This window comes from Pleurodeles waltl, chromosome 11 (assembly GCF_031143425.1).
Source record: "Pleurodeles waltl isolate 20211129_DDA chromosome 11, aPleWal1.hap1.20221129, whole genome shotgun sequence".
NCBI lineage: Eukaryota > Metazoa > Chordata > Amphibia > Caudata > Salamandridae > Pleurodeles > Pleurodeles waltl.
The window spans coordinates 174,416,648-174,434,809 of record NC_090450.1 but is presented as its reverse complement, the minus strand read 5'-3'; positions in this window follow the sequence as shown (position 1 = coordinate 174,434,809).

Sequence of the window (18,162 nt, the reverse complement as noted above, 5' to 3'; positions counted from 1 at the left end):
CTTTGGGAAAATGTGATGTGTCCATGTTGTGTTTTGGGGCATTTCCTGTCATGGCCGCTAAGCCTACCCACACAAGTGAGGTACCATTTTTATCGGGAGACTTGGGGGAACGCTGGGTGGAAGGAAATTCGTGGCCCTTCTCAGATTCCAGAACTTTCTGTCACTGAAATGTGAGGAAAAAGTGTTTTTTTTGGCCAAATTTTGAGGTTTGCAAAGGATTCTGGGTATCAGAACCTGGTGAGAGCCGCACAAGTCACCCCATCTTGGATTCCCCTAGGTGTCTAGTTTTAAAAAATGTGCAGGTTTGGTAGTGATAGAGCGGAACGTGGTAACAATTTACCTGCGTTCGGACGCTCTTTAGGTCGATGAATCTTTTGACTAAGTGGGAACTCTCTGTACTTTTAATCGATCAATCACCTTAAATCGATAATCAATACCGAACATAAGCAACACCTTGAACAACATAACACTTAACAATTAATCCAGAATACATTTCGGCGAACCCTGACCTTTCAGCCAGGAATAACCACACCAGTTTATTGCAAAGTTAGTGAATTTATTTCCCTATATTAACAAAGCTAGCACGATATAGATGTGTCTCAACACCAAATGATAAACATAAATGAACATTAATAGCTGTCCATATCGTCGAAACAAGTGTAATCTATGTAGCATTTGAATCACAAGGCATTCGATAGTGGCAATGCAAAGCTCTAATACGATAATCTGTAATGGGCTAATTGCGTACATTTAGTCAGCACAACAAGATCTCAAATTGCATCGTGCGACATATGGAATCCTCGTCTAACCTCAAATTAGCATCAGCATGTGGGACTTCATGCAAAAACAATTTGGCAACATCAATTTAGAAAACTCCTAGCTAGTGTCCTTATCAAAATCAGCAGTTGGTTACCTAAAAGAAACACAATGCAATTTTACAATTTCCTTTCATAATTACCAATTCCGATCAGCAATCAATGAATTCTTCGTCTCACAGGTATCGTTTCTCGATCAGCATAGGACGGGACAAAGGGACAGGGGTGAACGGGGCAATTGCCTCACGGCGGCAAGTTAAGACTGCTACTTCATGCAAAGGGGCAAATCAAAGTTAAAGTCTCTAGGGCAAGAATCATTAAAGTCTCTTTCTCTCGACTAGAGAAAGCATCAAAGTCTCTCAAAATGGCGTCGCAGCAAAATGGGCCATAGTAGCTACGAAGTCAAGATGGCGGGATGTCCGAAGAGAGAGAGAGCTTTCCTCTCGTGCACCTGGGTTTTATAGACAACAGTTCAAGTCCAGTAGGGTCTCCATTGGAGGGTTCATAGGTTAGCTTCAAATTGACCAATCAAAAACGACAGTTCTCAAGCTTTTACTTAAGCATACATTATCCTTGGAGATGGGTACGCAAATTGCAACATTGTCTCTCGATTAGCTTACTCTCAGAGCCTCCATTGTCCGCACCTGCAAGTCGACCTTGAATTAAAGAGAAAATATGCCATGCTGGCACTAACTTTAAGATAGGCATGTGAACAGTTTCTGTGGAAAAGTACAGCTTCAAGCAGAAATACACGTTTAATAGCACAGTGGAAAAATACGAACATCTAAACCGTGAGACCAGGCAACTAGGCCAAAGCCTCCGCTAAAGTAATGCTAAGCTAAAACATTTCAAACAAGCAAATCGTAGCACACGTTTATGATTATGTCGGATTAGTGCAATTCTAATACACCACGTTATATAAAGCACGCGTATAAATGATGGCAAACTACTCTGAGGGCACATTTTGTCCCCGTACAATCTTTATTAGTTCGGTTAATGTCACACATGATTATGTCAGCACTACGTTTATGCGTTAATAAATCAAAACCTTCATTTTCTGCTTCATCAATCCCTCCTCTGATGACTACTTGTCATCACACAAATTTAGCCCACAAATTTTATCCCATTAAAATTCTGTCAGCTCCCTTTTCCTTTTAGTTCCCCTAGTTTGCGCTTTGTATTCTTCTGCCATTCTTTTCATAATTTTCTCTTCTTTTCTTCTCTTAATTCTTTCCATAATCATTATTATTCCCCTTTTTATTCCCCAAATTCCAAATACACAAATTATCACTATTAATATTCCTTCTATTATTTTCAATAATATTCCATTCCAAATTCCCCCAATCCAATGTCCCACTGAAGCAAGTCCCTTTCCAACCTTCTCCCACACTCCTGGTTCTTTCAGTTCTTTCAAATCTGCACTTTCTTTTGTTAGATTAGCAAGCATAGTTTTAATCTTCACACTATTATCAGGTATATAGGTGCAGCAGTGACGTGCACCAATCATTTTGCAAACGCCTCCATCCTTTGCTAAAAGAATGTCTAAAGCAAGCCTATTTTGAAGAGTCATAGCTCTTTCCGCTGCAAGTTCAGCATCTATCAGGATTATAGCACCTGAAAACTTTGTCAACATGTTATCCACTATAGTAGACAACTTTCGTATCTTGATAGAATTCAACACAACTCCTAATGAAGGAATCATGGCTCCAAATATATCACCTACCACAGCAGCTGCGGTCTCTCTTTTCTGGATACGATGGGATCCAGGTGTCTTTTGAATCATCGATATGTCATCCAGTTGATAAACCTTTGGAAACACTATACCCAAATAACATCTTCCCCACCATCCCTTTGGAAGACGATAATAGGCATTATGCCCACAAATGTAATATACGCCTGGAATGACAGGGTCAAGTCCGTCCATCATGAATGTCCATTTGGCCTTAAAGATAAACGTATGTTTGCATTCACTCGCTCCTACAAAAATATTGTCATAGTAAGATTCACCTCGATATATACAAAATTTCCCTACATGCCAAGCATCTAAAGCAATTTTCCCTTGTGTCTTTATAGCAGCAAAGTCATAATTATCTACTGAAGTCCTCTTATGTAGTTCTTTTTCTAATTTCGCCTTCATTTGTGCTCTTCTATCATCTGTGCGATCTAAAAAGCTTATTTCTACAGGAGAGACGGAGCAAGTAAGGTTCTCCCTATGAGCATGAGCCGTTTCAAAAGGTTGCATTGGCTCGAAAAATTCCCCCATGATTTTATAATCCCAATATTTTGCAGTCTGGCTTAGCTGCGCTATTATAGGAACATAAGCAAATGTAACATCATAATTCGAGTAAAAATACTGTATGTTAGTTTGACCATAAAACCTAGACATTACTATACTACATGTAATCCCGTATGTAAGAGGCATGTGGTGATAAGTCACCCCTTCCTTTACTGATGTCGGTATCTGGGTACACACATAACAATCTTTCGCATCCATAGTCTCAACATACTCTGTTAATAAGCGATAGAAAACGTTATACGAAAGCTCTTTCTTATCGTGCAAGAGCCTCTCATCCAATGCTAGTCTTTTCAATGGGGTTAGTTCAGTGACAGTAACAGGAACAATAGTAGAAGCAGCAATAGTCTCATTCTCACCCTTTCCATGCATTCCAAACACAATTGCCATTATTATTAGTACACATGTTAGTACCAAGCCTATACACACGTATTTACAATATTTCTTTCTATTGTTTTGCGTCATGATCTGTATAGAATCAGAGAGCTAGAAGCACTTATAAATGAAACTATTTAGCAATTCAGTTACAAAGCTGAACGAGCACAATGTTCACACCGTCTTCTTCAAAAGGCCAGTCACTTATCGGTTAGCAGCATTTGTCTCAATTCGGTTTAGCAATGTCTCAGCTGGTTGTTTGTCTCACGTTAGATTGCAGCAAGCAATACCATTTACTACCGTTTCAATCAACAGAGTCTATGAAACTTTTCTTTTCTATTGGTATCTCTTCTTCTTCCTCGTTCTCGATGCTTAGAGATACAAACTCATCAGTCCAATCATCATTTACTGCATATGCCCATTCAGGACCGGAATACCTCCTGTTTGGTATCCTTTTCCTTTTCAATTTTGCTTCTCTTTTCGATTCTGCTTCACTGGCACTCTCCTCCTTCGCCAAGTCCTTTTCTTCACTTGACGATTGTTCCACGACAGTCACTTCCTTTCTTTTCTCTTTCACTTTTGGCCTTCCTCCTTCGTTCAAACCTTCTTTATCCTTTTCTTTTATCGGTGAGATACTTAGTCTTCTTTTTGCACCGTGTCCGTTTGATGGACCTGCGATCTTTTCTGTAGAGGTTTGAACTCTTTCGTTCTGCTTTTCTTTGTTCCCACCTTCAGGGGAATCAGTCACGTTTTCTTTTTCTTTTTCTGTATCGTCTGTTTCTGGGAAAGCCCCCTTCTGCTCAGGCTCTCCTTCCTTCTCACCCTTTTCGAGCCCTTCGTCACCGTTACTTTCTTCTGGCTCTGTATCACTTTCAGCTGCTTCAGGTTCTTTGTCACCTTCAGCTGCTTCAGGCTTTTTGCTACCCTCAGCTGCTTCAGGCTCTTTGTCACCTGCAGCTTCTTCGTCGCTGTCTGAACTTTCTCCTTGGTCTTCCCCAAGCGAGTTGGTGTCTTCGCCCTCCAATAATATCTCTTTCTCTCCTGCTTCTGCTTGTTCGCTTTCAGTTCGCTTCTGTACTTTCTCAGCACTCGACACTGTTTTGCTGGTATTTTCAGCGCTTCAACTTCCTCATCTGTGGGACACAGCACCTTCTTTGTATGACTGGCGTGAATCCAGTTGGGAACCCCCGCGCACTTCACAGCGGTAGTTGTCGTCAGGATCACTTGGAAAGGGCCTTTCCAACGGGGTTCCAGACACGACTTCCTCACGTGCTTCTTTATCACGACCCAGTCACCTGCTTTCAGTGCGTGTCCTGGACCTTGGATCGGTGGCAAGGTGGTCGCTTCCACCTGGTGAGAGAAAGAGCGAACCACGTCAGCCAGTCCTTTGCAGTAGTCTAACACCATATCATCTGTAATATTCAAAAGCATGTTTGCGGGAACTGCAGGAAGTCTCATAGCCCTGCCCATGAGAATTTCGTGCGGAGACAGTCCAGTTTTTCTATCAGGAGTGTTTCTCATTGACATTAGCACTAAGGGCAATGCGTCAGGCCATTTCAAATTTGTCGATGCACATATTTTTGCCATTCTCGATTTCAGCGTACCATTCATCTGCTCCACCAGTCCTGATGCTTCAGGGCGATAGCTACAGTGCAGCTTTTGCTCAATGTTCAGTGCTTCGCAGAGTAACTTTATCACCTCGTTATTGAAGTGACTTCCCCTATCTGATTCTAAAGAGATCGGGAATCCGAAACGTGGTATTAACTCCCTCAATAATAGCTTGGCAACTGTAAGGCTGTCGTTTCTACGTGTGGGGTATGCCTCAATCCAATGACTAAAAATGCACACAATCACCAACACATATCTTAAACCTCCATGCACAGGCATCTCAATGAAGTCCATCTGCATACGACTAAAAGGACCGCTTGCCCTACCAATGTGACTCGCGTTCACAACTGTTCCCTTTCCTGGGTTCATCTGCTGGCAAGTGACACATCGATGGCAAACTGCTTCTGCAGCTTGACGAAATCTGGGGTTAAACCAATCGGTTTTGAACAATCTTATCATGGCATCTCTCCCTAGGTGAGCTTGCCCATGATAGAACCGCGCAAGCTGTGATAAGAGACTATTTGGCAAAACAAATTTTCCCTCATGTGAAACCCATAACTCGTCTTGTCTCTTTATACATTGTGATTTAATCCAGGAATCTCTTTCATCCTCCCTGACATTATTCTGTAGTGCTTTTAGTTCTTCTATTGTATCTACGACCTTCAAGGCAAATGCTTCAGCTGGTTCGAGTTCTGGTTCACTTATTGTATTCCAATAATCCCTTAGCAATATACAGTTCAAAGCACAAAATCTTGCGACTTGATCTGCATATGCATTTCCCAGAGACACATAGTCCTGTCCTTTCGTGTGAGCACTGCACTTTACCACTGCAACTTCAGCTGGCACTTGAATGGCATGTAACAATTCCCTTATTCTCTCCCCATTTTTCACTGGGGATCCTGAAGAAGTCAGGAAACCTCTCTGTGACCACAGTTGTCCAAAGTCATGCACAATCCCAAACCCATATTGACTATCAGTGTAAATGGTGACTTTCATCAATGCAGACAGTTGACATGCTCTAGTAAGGGCTACAAGTTCTGCTACTTGTGCAGAATAGACTCCTTGGAGCCATCCCGCTTCCAAGACCCCTGTCACAGTACATACAGCATATCCTGCTTTCAAAATTCCCATCCCATCTCTTAGACATGAACCATCAACAAAAAGAATTTGGTCATTTTCATCAAGTTTTGTATCTTTGATGTCCGGTCGGGGTTTTGTGCAAAATTCAGTCACCTGAAGGCAGTCATGCTCGACGTCTTCAGCGTTCTCAATTTCAGCATTTTCTCCAGGAAGCAAGGTAGCTGGATTCAACGTGGTGCACCTTTTCAGCTGCACATTCGGTGAGCCCAGAATAGTCGTTTCATACCTTGTGAGTCTTGCTCCAGTCATGTGCTGCGTTCGGGAGCGGGTCAAAAGTATCTCAACTGAGTGAGGGACCATGACTGTTACTGGGTGTCCCATCACTATTCCTTCACTCTGAGTGAGGCTGATACCAACTGCTGCTACGGCGCGCAAACACCCTGGGAGTGCTGCTGCAACCGGATCCAGAGTAGCTGAAAAATACGCTACTGGTCTGTTTACGCCCCCATGGGCTTGAGTCAAGACAGACAAAGAACATGCATCACGTTCATGGCAAAACAATGTGAAAGGCTTTGTGTAATCAGGCATACCTAAAGCTGGAGCCCTGCACATGCATTCCTTTAATTCAACAAAAGCATCCATCTCATCCCCTTTCAGTTCGATCTGATCCAAGGCATCCTTCTGGGTCAATTTCAGCAAAGGCTTCGCTAGAGTCGAGAAGTTGGGAATCCACTGGCGACAGTATCCCACCATTCCCAAAAACTTCCTCACCTCCTTCCTTGTCTTTGGTGGACTCATTTGAAGTACACTTGTAATTCTTTCCTTCATTATTCTCCGTGATCCTTTCTCTATCTGGTGACCCAAGTATTTCACTTTCTTCTGACAGAACTGCAGTTTGGAAGGAGACACCTTGTGTCCATTCCTTCCCAAATGGTTCAACAGAGCAATGGTATCGGCTGTGCAGCCACTTTCTGTCTTTGATGCAACCAGTAAGTCATCAATGTACTGTACTAGGGTTGACTCGAATGGCAATTCTAACTCTTCCAAATCTTTCTTTAGAACTTGATTGAATATCGACGGTGACTCAGAAAAACCCTGAGGAATGCGACACCAACTGTACACTCTGTCTAGGAACTTAAAACAAAAGAGGAATTGGCTGTCCTCATGAAGAGGCACAGAAAAGAATGCTTGTGACAAATCGATGACTGAGAACCACTCAGCATCGCAAGGGATCTGAAACATTATCACAGCTGGATTCGGTACCACAGGACAGCACTTTATTATGATGTCATTTATTTTCCTCAAATCCTGCACGAGTCGGACTTTCCCACTTGGCTTTATTAGTCCCATTATCGGCGAATTACATGGGCTGCTTAATACTTCTTTCAGTACTCCCTGCTTCACGAATTCGTCAATAAGTTGGGCAACTTTCATGAGGGTATCTTGTGGCATGTGGTATTGTGGGGTCTGGGGAAAGATCGCATTGGGCTTTACCATCACTTTTACTGGTTCCACTCCGTTCATCAATCCCACCTCTTTCCCTGTCATGTCCCACACTTCCTTTCCGACTGTTTCCCGTAATTCTGCTGGGATATCTTCTTCAGTTATCATAGGTAAAAGACAAATCAGAGGATACTCTTCGTCAACTGTTTCCATCTCATCACCCTCTACACTGTCCTCTTCTTCCCCATCACTGCTCGTCTGTATTGTTATTCCCTCGTTCGAACACATTATCGAACAACCCAATTTGCACAATAGGTCTCTTCCTAACAGTGCTATCGGGCTTGAGTCACATACCACAAACTGATGTACCCCTTGATAGTTACCAATGTTGACTGGTACCGGATCTGTTATTGGGTTCGTCAGATGTCTGTTTGCTACTCCCACCACTTGAACTGTCCTCCCTGAGAGTGGCAAATTTGGTACTTCACTGCTCTTATCAGTTGAACGTGTGGCTCCCGTGTCAACCAAGAATGAGACACGATGACCCATTACTCTTCCTTCTACGTACGGACCCCTTTGATCAACTTCTAGAGATGCCGCAAGCACACAATCTCCTTCCTCTTCTGAGCTTTCACTCTCCCATACGTTGTTTATTCCACTCTCACTGTGTAATGGGAACTGTTGTACTGTGCCGTTTGTGCTCATTACCTGACCCGTTACTTGTGGAGGAACCATCACTTGCTGCTGACTCATTGGTGCCAAAGGTATTTGCATTTGCTGATTAGGTACCATAGGTAACTGCTGTTGCATCGGCTGCATCTGCGTCATCTGCACACGGGGCATCTGCATCTGCTGCGGCTGCATAGGTTGTAATCCCTGCAATTGATTTATGGTCTGAAAATTTGGGTTTGGACCTCTCATTTTTGGTCCTCTCATTGTCTGAAATGCATTGACATCATTGTTTTGCTGACCAACACCTACACCTGCACCTGCACCTTCCTGCACCACCATCGGGCACTCGCGTTTCCAATGACCTACGTTTCCGCACGCGTGACACGGCATCACTTTCTTCATTGCCTGCACACCCGTCACAACAGTGTTCAAATCCGGACCATTATTCACAAAACCTCCTCTGCCTCTGCCTCTGGCCTGTGGTTGAAACGCCATGTTTCCCTGCAACTGCGACTGCGGTTGCTGAAACGCCATGTTTCCCTGCAACTGCGGCTGCGGTTGCGGTACCTGCTGTTGGAACCCTTGCATCCCTGGCAACCCTTGCAGTCCTTGCAGACCTTGCAAGCCTGTCTGAGCCGCCTTAAGCTGCATCATCATCACCTTCTCTTTCAGCTTTTTCTGTTTCACTTCAATTTCGTCGCTACAGTATTTCGCATAAGTCAAGACTTCATCAATCGGTTTCGACTGCCAGCAGATCAAATGCGATTTTATCATCTGACTTATCTCTGGTCTCAGCCCTTCCACAAATCTGAACACAAAATGAAGCATATCTTTCGCCTCGATTGCTTCCGTGCCACTGTAATTCTTGAACGCCTTCAACAACCTCTCATAGTAACTATGAATCGATTCTTTAGCCTCTTGGGCAGTTCGATCAATTTTCTGCCAATCCACATTCTTCGCGGCAACCTTCGTCTTCAAATGCTCAATCACCTTATAGTACAGACACATCACCATAGGTGATGGTGCACCCGTCTCTCTGTCTCTCTCTGGTTCACTTGTCGGCCAACCTACAGCCCTTTTGCAATCCTCCCACAAATCTGCCGGAACCACAATCTCGAATAGAGTGTTCAGGTCTTCCCAGAGACATTTTGCAAGCTTCACAAACCTATCAGTCTGTTGATACCATTCAATCGGCTTCTCTCTCAGTTTGGGAAAATCATTCGTAAAAGACTGTATATCGCTCCTGTGCCATGGTACATGTACTAATTTTCCCCCTGCTGTCTCCCTCATTGGTAACATAGTTACTGTCTCGCTGCTCTGCGGTCTTTTCTCATTATGCTCTGTAGCACTGTCCCTCCTCTTATCCTTTCTTTTTACCCATTTGCTTTCCCACTTGTCTAAGCACCTCCACACTTGGGCACTCTGCAACAATTCTCTAAGGTGTGCCTTCATGCCTGCTGATCTCATGTGTTCAAAATCTGTGGTCCCAAAATCCAACCTATAGCTCCTGCTCAAGTGTTTCGTCTTGCCTATGTCAATCCCGTTCCTGTCTGCTACTTCCTGCAAACTTTTATGTACCTTGTTTACTTCTTTCGTGATCTTTGGACATAGATACCTCAACTCCTCTTCCGTGTAGGACTCTAACCTGTTCACACCCATATTCCCTTCCACCAATTCTTGTGCTTCCATGTTCAGCCTCATCCTGTTCAAGTAATCTTCTCCTTTCCCACTGTCTGAACTTTGTGTGGAATTTAGACTGTTGAACCACTGTGTCAGCTGTTGCGCATTTACCCCCATCAGTGTAGCATTCACATCGACTGCCATCGATGGTTGCGGCAACTTTTCAGTGTTCGATGTTAATGGTATTATCAGTGGGGGGGCTCGACCTCACCAGTGTAGACTGAGCACATATGGGACTAAACTCCATCAGGGACCCAGACCCAGTTGGCTGAGCCGCTATCGGAGTTATCCCTGGAGTGTTTTCTATGCACCTTCTTTCTGTCCCATTCTGCAGCATTGGTCCCTGACTGCTCATACCTAAGTTAGGCTGACTATACAGAGGTACCGCTGGACCTACGGTAATGGGCAGTGATATTGCATCTGGATTCTGTCCATTTCCCATATTCTGAGGCATGTTCATCCCCATATTATGGGCCATCATTGCCGGCATGCCCATCTGACTCCCCGTCATTTGAGCATGAGCGTTTCCTCCCTGCATCTGCTTTTGAGGCATCATAAACTGAGTTGATTCAGCTTGTGCCATTGTTGGGTTGTAACCATTCTGTACGCCCCTTACGGTTGGATCTAGAATCATCCCTCCACTGTTGTCACTGCTGTAGTACCCTGGCATCTGCGGCTGATAATTTTCTGCTGGTTTCAACACGGGCACATCTGGATATATTCTCCTAACCTGCGGTATCTGTGGGGTGAGCAGTAAACTCGGATCCTTAGATCCCGATGGTGCTCCTGAACTCTGCGTTTCACTGTTCTGTACCGATGCCGGAGGGGAGGAACTGGTACTTGGACCTTGTCCATTTTCCACATAAGGTGGTGGACGGTCGTTCAGCAATTGCATTATCAACTCCTCATCCTCTAACTCCTCTTCTCTTCTCAACTTTTCCTCGTCCTCTCTATCCTTGGAACACTTCCTGTCTGTCTTACAGGTAGCTTTCTTACCTGTCTCCTCTTCATCCTTAGTAATTGCGGGGAACAATTTTATTCCCTGCAATACATCTGACCTCCACACCTTCTGCGCATTATCCCACCTAGCATCCGCTAGTGTCTTTTCTACCTTCCTCATCCTTGTTTCAAACTTGTTCTTCTGTTGCTGTCTAGCCATGAGTTCCCAGATTGCTAGAGCCTCAAACTGTGCTGGCCTTGGAGGTACCTTCATGTCATACATCGTGAATCTCAAATTCTCTAGGACCCTTATATTGAATGTCCCATGTATCGGGAATGCTACGCTCCCATGTTTCTCTGTCCACTTGTGCCATTGCTTTAGCCAAAGACACGGAGCTACCCCCTTTTCCTCCATTACAATGTAAGCTGGTGTGCCCTCGGGCGGCGTCTCCTCCCCTACGCTTGCTTTGATGTAAGACTCCCCCTTCATTGCGCTCCTAAATGCTTTAAGGAATTTCATTTTCTCGTCTTTTAATTCACAAAGTTTATAATCAATAGGTCACTTTTATTCCACAAAATTTGTAATCAATAGGTGACTTTAATTCCCGGAATACTCTTCACCTGCCTTTCCCCTTCCAATCGAGTCCCACGGACTGCGTCCAATCCGTGCGCGACCCTTCTCTCCAACCAACCTATCCCAGCGCGGCTCTTAGTGACGTCACACTCACACACACTGCGGCTGACAAAGCCTCGCGGCTAGTCCTCCTTCACTCAGCTCCTCTCGTAACAACTTCTTGCATGTATCGCGAGCTACCAAAACTAAAACAGATCTGTCGGTTTACTACAGGAAGGGTAACATAATCGCTTCAGGACCTTAGGGATTTTTCACTAGCCTCGGGACTTTTCACTAGCCTCTGGCCGCTATTCCGTCTTTCTCAGTCCCCACATTCGCAAGCAAATCTGACCCGCAGACCTACTCTCAACTTGTCAATGATCTGTTCTAGTGCACTTAGAATCTTGTCAAAGCCCGAAGTCGAAGTTTCTATCACTCCCTAACACACGTACCCACTCGTTGACCACGCCCGATCAACCTACTAAACCGCCCAGACCACAACATGGATCAACATACTCCGGAGTCTCTTGACCTCGCAGGGCCCGTCTCAACAACAACAACCACGTGGACCTTTTTATGCACAAAGCGCCAGACGCACATGAAGTTCGACGACTTCCCTACTCTCACACTCGGAGCCGCACCTCCGCTATCTCTATGAAGTTCGACGACTTCTCTACTTCCACACTCGGAGTCGCACCTCCGCTATCCTTAAAAGAAAATCCTCGCAACCTTTTCACACACTCTGCGGCAATAAGCTGTGCAAGCGCAAAACCCTAACTTCACTCACACCTTCACTAGTACCGCCAACGCTGATTCCACACCTCCGTTCTCTCCATTCGCAAGCTCCGAGATCCCGGGAAAGTCGCGGTGGACCTAGCCCATCATCATCTTGTCAGTCAGTTTTATCCAAGAAAATCTAATTCAACTTCTCGAATGAGGCCTCAAAATGCGTAGCCGTTAATTCAACACCATGTACTCTAATGGTACAGGGTCCCAAAAGACGAAACCGTCCTCTGCTACCATCTACTGATAGAGCGGAACGTGGTAACAATTTACCTGCGTTCGGACGCTCTTTAGGTCGATGAATCTTTTGACTAAGTGGGAACTCTCTGTACTTTTAATCGATCAATCACCTTAAATCGATAATCAATAACGAACATAAGCAACACCTTGAACAACATAACACTTAACAATTAATCCAGAATACATTTCGGCAAACCCTGACCTTTCAGCCAGGAATAACCACACCAGTTTATTGCAAAGTTAGTGAATTTATTTCCCTATATTAACAAAGCTAGCACGATATAGATGTGTCTCAACACCAAATGATAAACATAAATGAACATTAATAGCTGTCCATATCGTCGAAACAAGTGTAATCTATGTAGCATTTGAATCACAAGGCATTCGATAGTGGCAATGCAAAGCACTAATACGATAATCTGTAATGGGCTAATTGCGTACATTTAGTCAGCACAACAAGATCTCAAATTGCATCGTGCGACATATGGAATCCTCGTCTAACCTCAAATTAGCATCAGCATGTGGGACTTCATGCAAAAACAATTTGGCAACATCAATTTAGAAAACTCCTAGCTAGTGTCCTTATCAAAATCAGCAGTTGGTTACCTAAAAGAAACACAATGCAATTTTACAATTTCCTTTCATAATTACCAATTCCGATCAGCAATCAATGAATTCTTCGTCTCACAGGTATCGTTTCTCGATCAGCATAGGACGGGACAAAGGGACAGGGGTGAACGGGGCAATTGCCTCACGGCGGCAAGTTAAGACTGCTACTTCATGCAAAGGGGCAAATCAAAGTTAAAGTCTCTAGGGCAAGAATCATTAAAGTCTCTTTCTCTCGACTAGAGAAAGCATCAAAGTCTCTCAAAATGGCGTCGCAGCAAAATGGGCCATAGTAGCTACGAAGTCAAGATGGCGGGATGTCCGAAGAGAGAGAGAGCTTTCCTCTCGTGCACCTGGGTTTTATAGACAACAGTTCAAGTCCAGTAGGGTCTCCATTGGAGGGTTCATAGGTTAGCTTCAAATTGACCAATCAAAAACGACAGTTCTCAAGCTTTTACTTAAGCATACATTATCCTTGGAGATGGGTACGCAAATTGCAACATTGTCTCTCGATTAGCTTACTCTCAGAGCCTCCATTGTCCGCACCTGCAAGTCGACCTTGAATTAAAGAGAAAATATGCCATGCTGGCACTAACTTTAAGATAAGCATGTGAACAGTTTCTGTGGAAAAGTACAGCTTCAAGCAGAAATACACGTTTAATAGCACAGTGGAAAAATACGAACATCTAAACCGTGAGACCAGGCAACTAGGCCAAAGCCTCCGCTGAAGTAATGCTAAGCTAAAACATTTCAAACAAGCAAATCGTAGCACACGTTTATGATGATGTCGGATTAGTGCAATTCTAATACACCACGTTATATAAAGCACGCGTATAAATGATGGCAAACTACTCTGAGGGCACATTTTGTCCCCGTACAATCTTTATTAGTTCGGTTAATGTCACACATGATTATGTCAGCACTACGTTTATGCGTTAATAAATCAAAACCTTCATTTTCTGCTTCATCAGTAGGTTTCTCTTGGTTCCGGCTGAGTTAGAGGCCAAAATCCACAGCTAGGCCCTTTGCAAAAAACAAGTCAGATTTCAATGTAAAAATTTGATGTGTCCATGTTGCGTTTCCAGTCGCAAACATTAGGCCTACCCACACAAGTGAAGTACCATTTTTATCGGGAGACTTAGGGGAACACAGAATAGAAAAACAAGTGTTATTGTCCCTTGTCTTTCTCTACATGTTTTCCTTCCAAATTTAAAACAGTGTGTAAAAAAGACGCCTATTTGAGAAATGCCCTGTAATTCACATGATAGTCTGGGCACCCCGGAATTCAGAGATGTGCATAACCACTGCTTCTCACTCAACACCTTATCTTGTGCCCATTTTGGAAATACAAAGTTTTTCCATGTACCTATTTTTCACTCTTTATATTTCAGCAAATGAATTGCTGTGTATCCGGTATAGAATGAAAACCCATTGCAAGGTGCAGCTCATTTATTGGATCTACACAAATTACCCCTTGCTGAATTCAAAATGTTGTCTACTTTTCAGAAATGTTTAGCTTTCTGGGATCCAGCATTGGTTTCACACCCATTTCTGCCACTAACTGGAAGGAGGCTGAAAGCACAAAAAATAGTAGAAATTGGGTATGTCCCAGTAAAATGCCAAAATTGTGTTGAAAAAATGTGTTTTCTGATTCAAGTCTGCCTGTTCCTGAATGCTGGGAAGCTGGTGATTTTAGCACAACAAACCTTTTGTTGATGCCATTTTCAGGGAACAAAACCACAAGCCTTCTTCTTCAGCCCTTTTTTCCCTTTTTTTTAAAAAAAAAAACAAAGGTTTTGCTGGATTTTGGCTAATTTCTTGGTCTCCTTCATGGGAACCCACAAACTCTGGGTACCTTGAGAATCCCTAGAATGTTGGGAAAAAAAAGAATGCAATTTTGGCGTGCATAGCTTATGTGGACAAACAGTTATGAGGGCCTAAGCGTGAACTGCTCCAAATAGGCAAAAAAAGGCATGGCACCTGAGGGGGAAAAGGCCTGGCAGCGAAGGGGTTAATAAACCTTGGAAAAAATAAAGTTAAGCAATCTGACACATACAACAGCAGTTTTAAAGTGAAATTGTAGAGCAAAAGCTGCCAGCACTTGCCACCTTTGCTCTGGTCTGCTCAGGGCTTACAGACGCTGAGAGAAGGAGGAATGCCTGCTGAGGTGATTTTGGGCCCAGACACAAACTGCAGGGAATGCAGCCAGATGCCTACTGAACAAGTCCCTGGAATGTGGTTTGTTCCCACCCGAGCTGAAAATCTTGTACATGAGACTTCTCCAAGAAGAAAATCCCTTGACCAATCCGGCCCATATAGAATGGACCATATTGAAGAACAAGTATCAAAAGAGCAGTGTTAACTCAAACTTTACAGAAAATAATGAAAATGTCAGAGCAAAAATCTTACTTCAGACCAGACTGAAGCACAGAGCCAGTCATCATATCCAACTGGAATCATCTAACACTCACAGTGGATTAGAACAGAATGGCTGCACAGTTCCTTCTAGCACCATTATCTTGAAGTCTGTGAAAATGATCAAAAATATGTTGCTTCTTTTCTGCCAGAACGGCAAAGTGTAATTTAACAACCTTTCACAGCAGGTCCTCACACACAACATCAAGGTGTCCCTCGGGAGTCCATTATATCCCCTCTTATTCAAAGTATACCTAGCCCCCTTACCAAATCTGTTTAATCATTAAACCTAACCTGGTAACATTTTGTCGATGACACCAAAATCATTTAAAAATGGATGGCTCTCAAGACTTCTGCAATTCAAACCTTGATAGCTGCCTACATGCCAGAAATACATGCATGATGAAAAACCATCTAAAGCACAAATTCCGCAGACAGCGATGCCAACAATGCAAAACTACCAGCCTACCACCACATGGCCTATGGAACTTGAGGCTTCAACAACAGAAACAGAAGTTGGAAATCTAGGAAACATCCATAGATTCAGACCTGTCTGTGATATTACATGTTAACAATGTTAAAAGGAGTCCCTTCTACACAGTGAAAACACCAAGTCGCATTTTGACATATTGTTGGATACCACAGAAACAAGCCATCCTCACACTCATAATCTCCAACCTTGACTATGCCTAAAGCCTATGCCTTGGAGCTCCCAGATTCATCACATGCAAAATAAAACTCATCCAAAATGCTTCTCCTTCACCCAAGAGAACGCATGACTCCAGGTTTGCAGTTACTCCACTAGTTACCGCTACCTAGAAGGGTAATCTTCAAGGCACTCTGCATTGTCCACAGAGCCTCCCAAGGATAAGTACAGCTATACCTACAAATTATATTCAAGCATTACAAATAAAACAGGACACTGCACTTTAGGCTTGCACCATTTACCATCATACCTCTTCAACAGAGCAGCCCTCAGCACTTGGATATCCTGGCGGGTGATTAGCCGCACTTTACAAATCCTGTTTGATTGATATTCACTTTACCTAATTCTGCGGGCATTCCTTGACCCACTGGTTAGAGCGAGTGACCACCATTTTGAATAGTTAGCGTTCAGTCTTCCTAAGGAGGAGACAATTCTGTCTGGGTGCAGTGTGCATCAAGTGATGCACCAAAGGCACGCCAAAGGGAAGCCTGTCTGCACCCGTCCAAAGCCTGGACTGCGCCATACGCTAGGCCCCCTGGTTGTTTGTCTTTACAGAAGTATACTAGGGAAGGATTGCTTCAAGCAAACTCTTCAGGTAGGCAGGTTGGCTTCAATCCCTTCAATTTTAGTCAATGTGCAGAGTATTTTCACTGCAGGAACTATCTTTTTAATTTTAGTCGATGTGCAGAGCGTTTTCACTGCAGCAACTGTAATTTTAGTTGGATGTTAGAGAATTGGTGTAGACGGATAACACAAGGCAATGTTTAGATCTGAAGGCAACTTCTTTAAGCTACTTTTTGATTAAATACTCTATCAAACATAAATACAGTTTTTTATAGTTCCTTGAATCTTACACACCCAATTTTATATTCTTGACTAAAACTTAAGCAGACTAACCCTAAGGTCCTAATCTTGTCACAGCATTACCAGCTGGCTCCATTATCAGCAGATTACACATGGTGGGCAAAAGAGGAGGTGGAATAGCAATAGTTTACCACAATCTGCTAGAATTCATGTGTGAACCTGCTAATCTAGCAGACACTGAGGCCCTTTCTTTAAAAGGTAAACTAATGAAGAAGAGTATGTTTTATGGCCCTTTGGTCTATAGACCCAAGCCCCCAAAGCAAAGCTTTTCGATGCCTTAAGCCATTTTATCGAAATTAGTATTCAATACCCTAATTATACAGTATAAAGGAATTTTACTGTTTAACTTTGAACCAGTTAGTTAAGACCGTCATACATACCGCAGGCCATATTTTAGATGGTCTATTCTCTAATAAATCTAATCTTAAATTGGAAGTGTTACTACCTATCATATGGTCTGACCATAAAGTGATCTGCTTTAGTGTTGACTTAACTTCGAAACATATAGGAAAATCAGTAAGAAGGGACCAAAACAGCCAGGCCTGGAATAAGATGAATAAAAAAGGTTTAGCTGAAAGCCTTGAAGCCACAATGCCGTTACTTACTGAAGACCCAAATGGAGCTGCAGCAAGTTACACCAGGTGGAAAAATGAGGCAGTTTCTACATTGGTGTTGCTAAAAGATCTGAAAACTGCACCATGATTTTCTCCTGAATTAAGGGCCATGAAACAAAAATGCTGCAGGCAAGAGAAAGCCTGGAGAACGGACTATAGTGATATTGAAAAAGTAAATATTGTGAACTATTCCAGGAGTACAATACAAGGTATTGAGGAGAAAACCAAGATCTATACTGAGATACTTAACTTGGCTCCAAACTCTTCAAAAGTGTTTTTTTTAAAACCGTCCAGGCAAATATTAGTCCTAACCCCTCAAACAATCTCTCCACCATCCAGATTTTTTTCTGATAAACTGATGGAATATTATAAGAACAAAGTGGATGCAGTCTACAATGAATTTGATCTCACTTGAT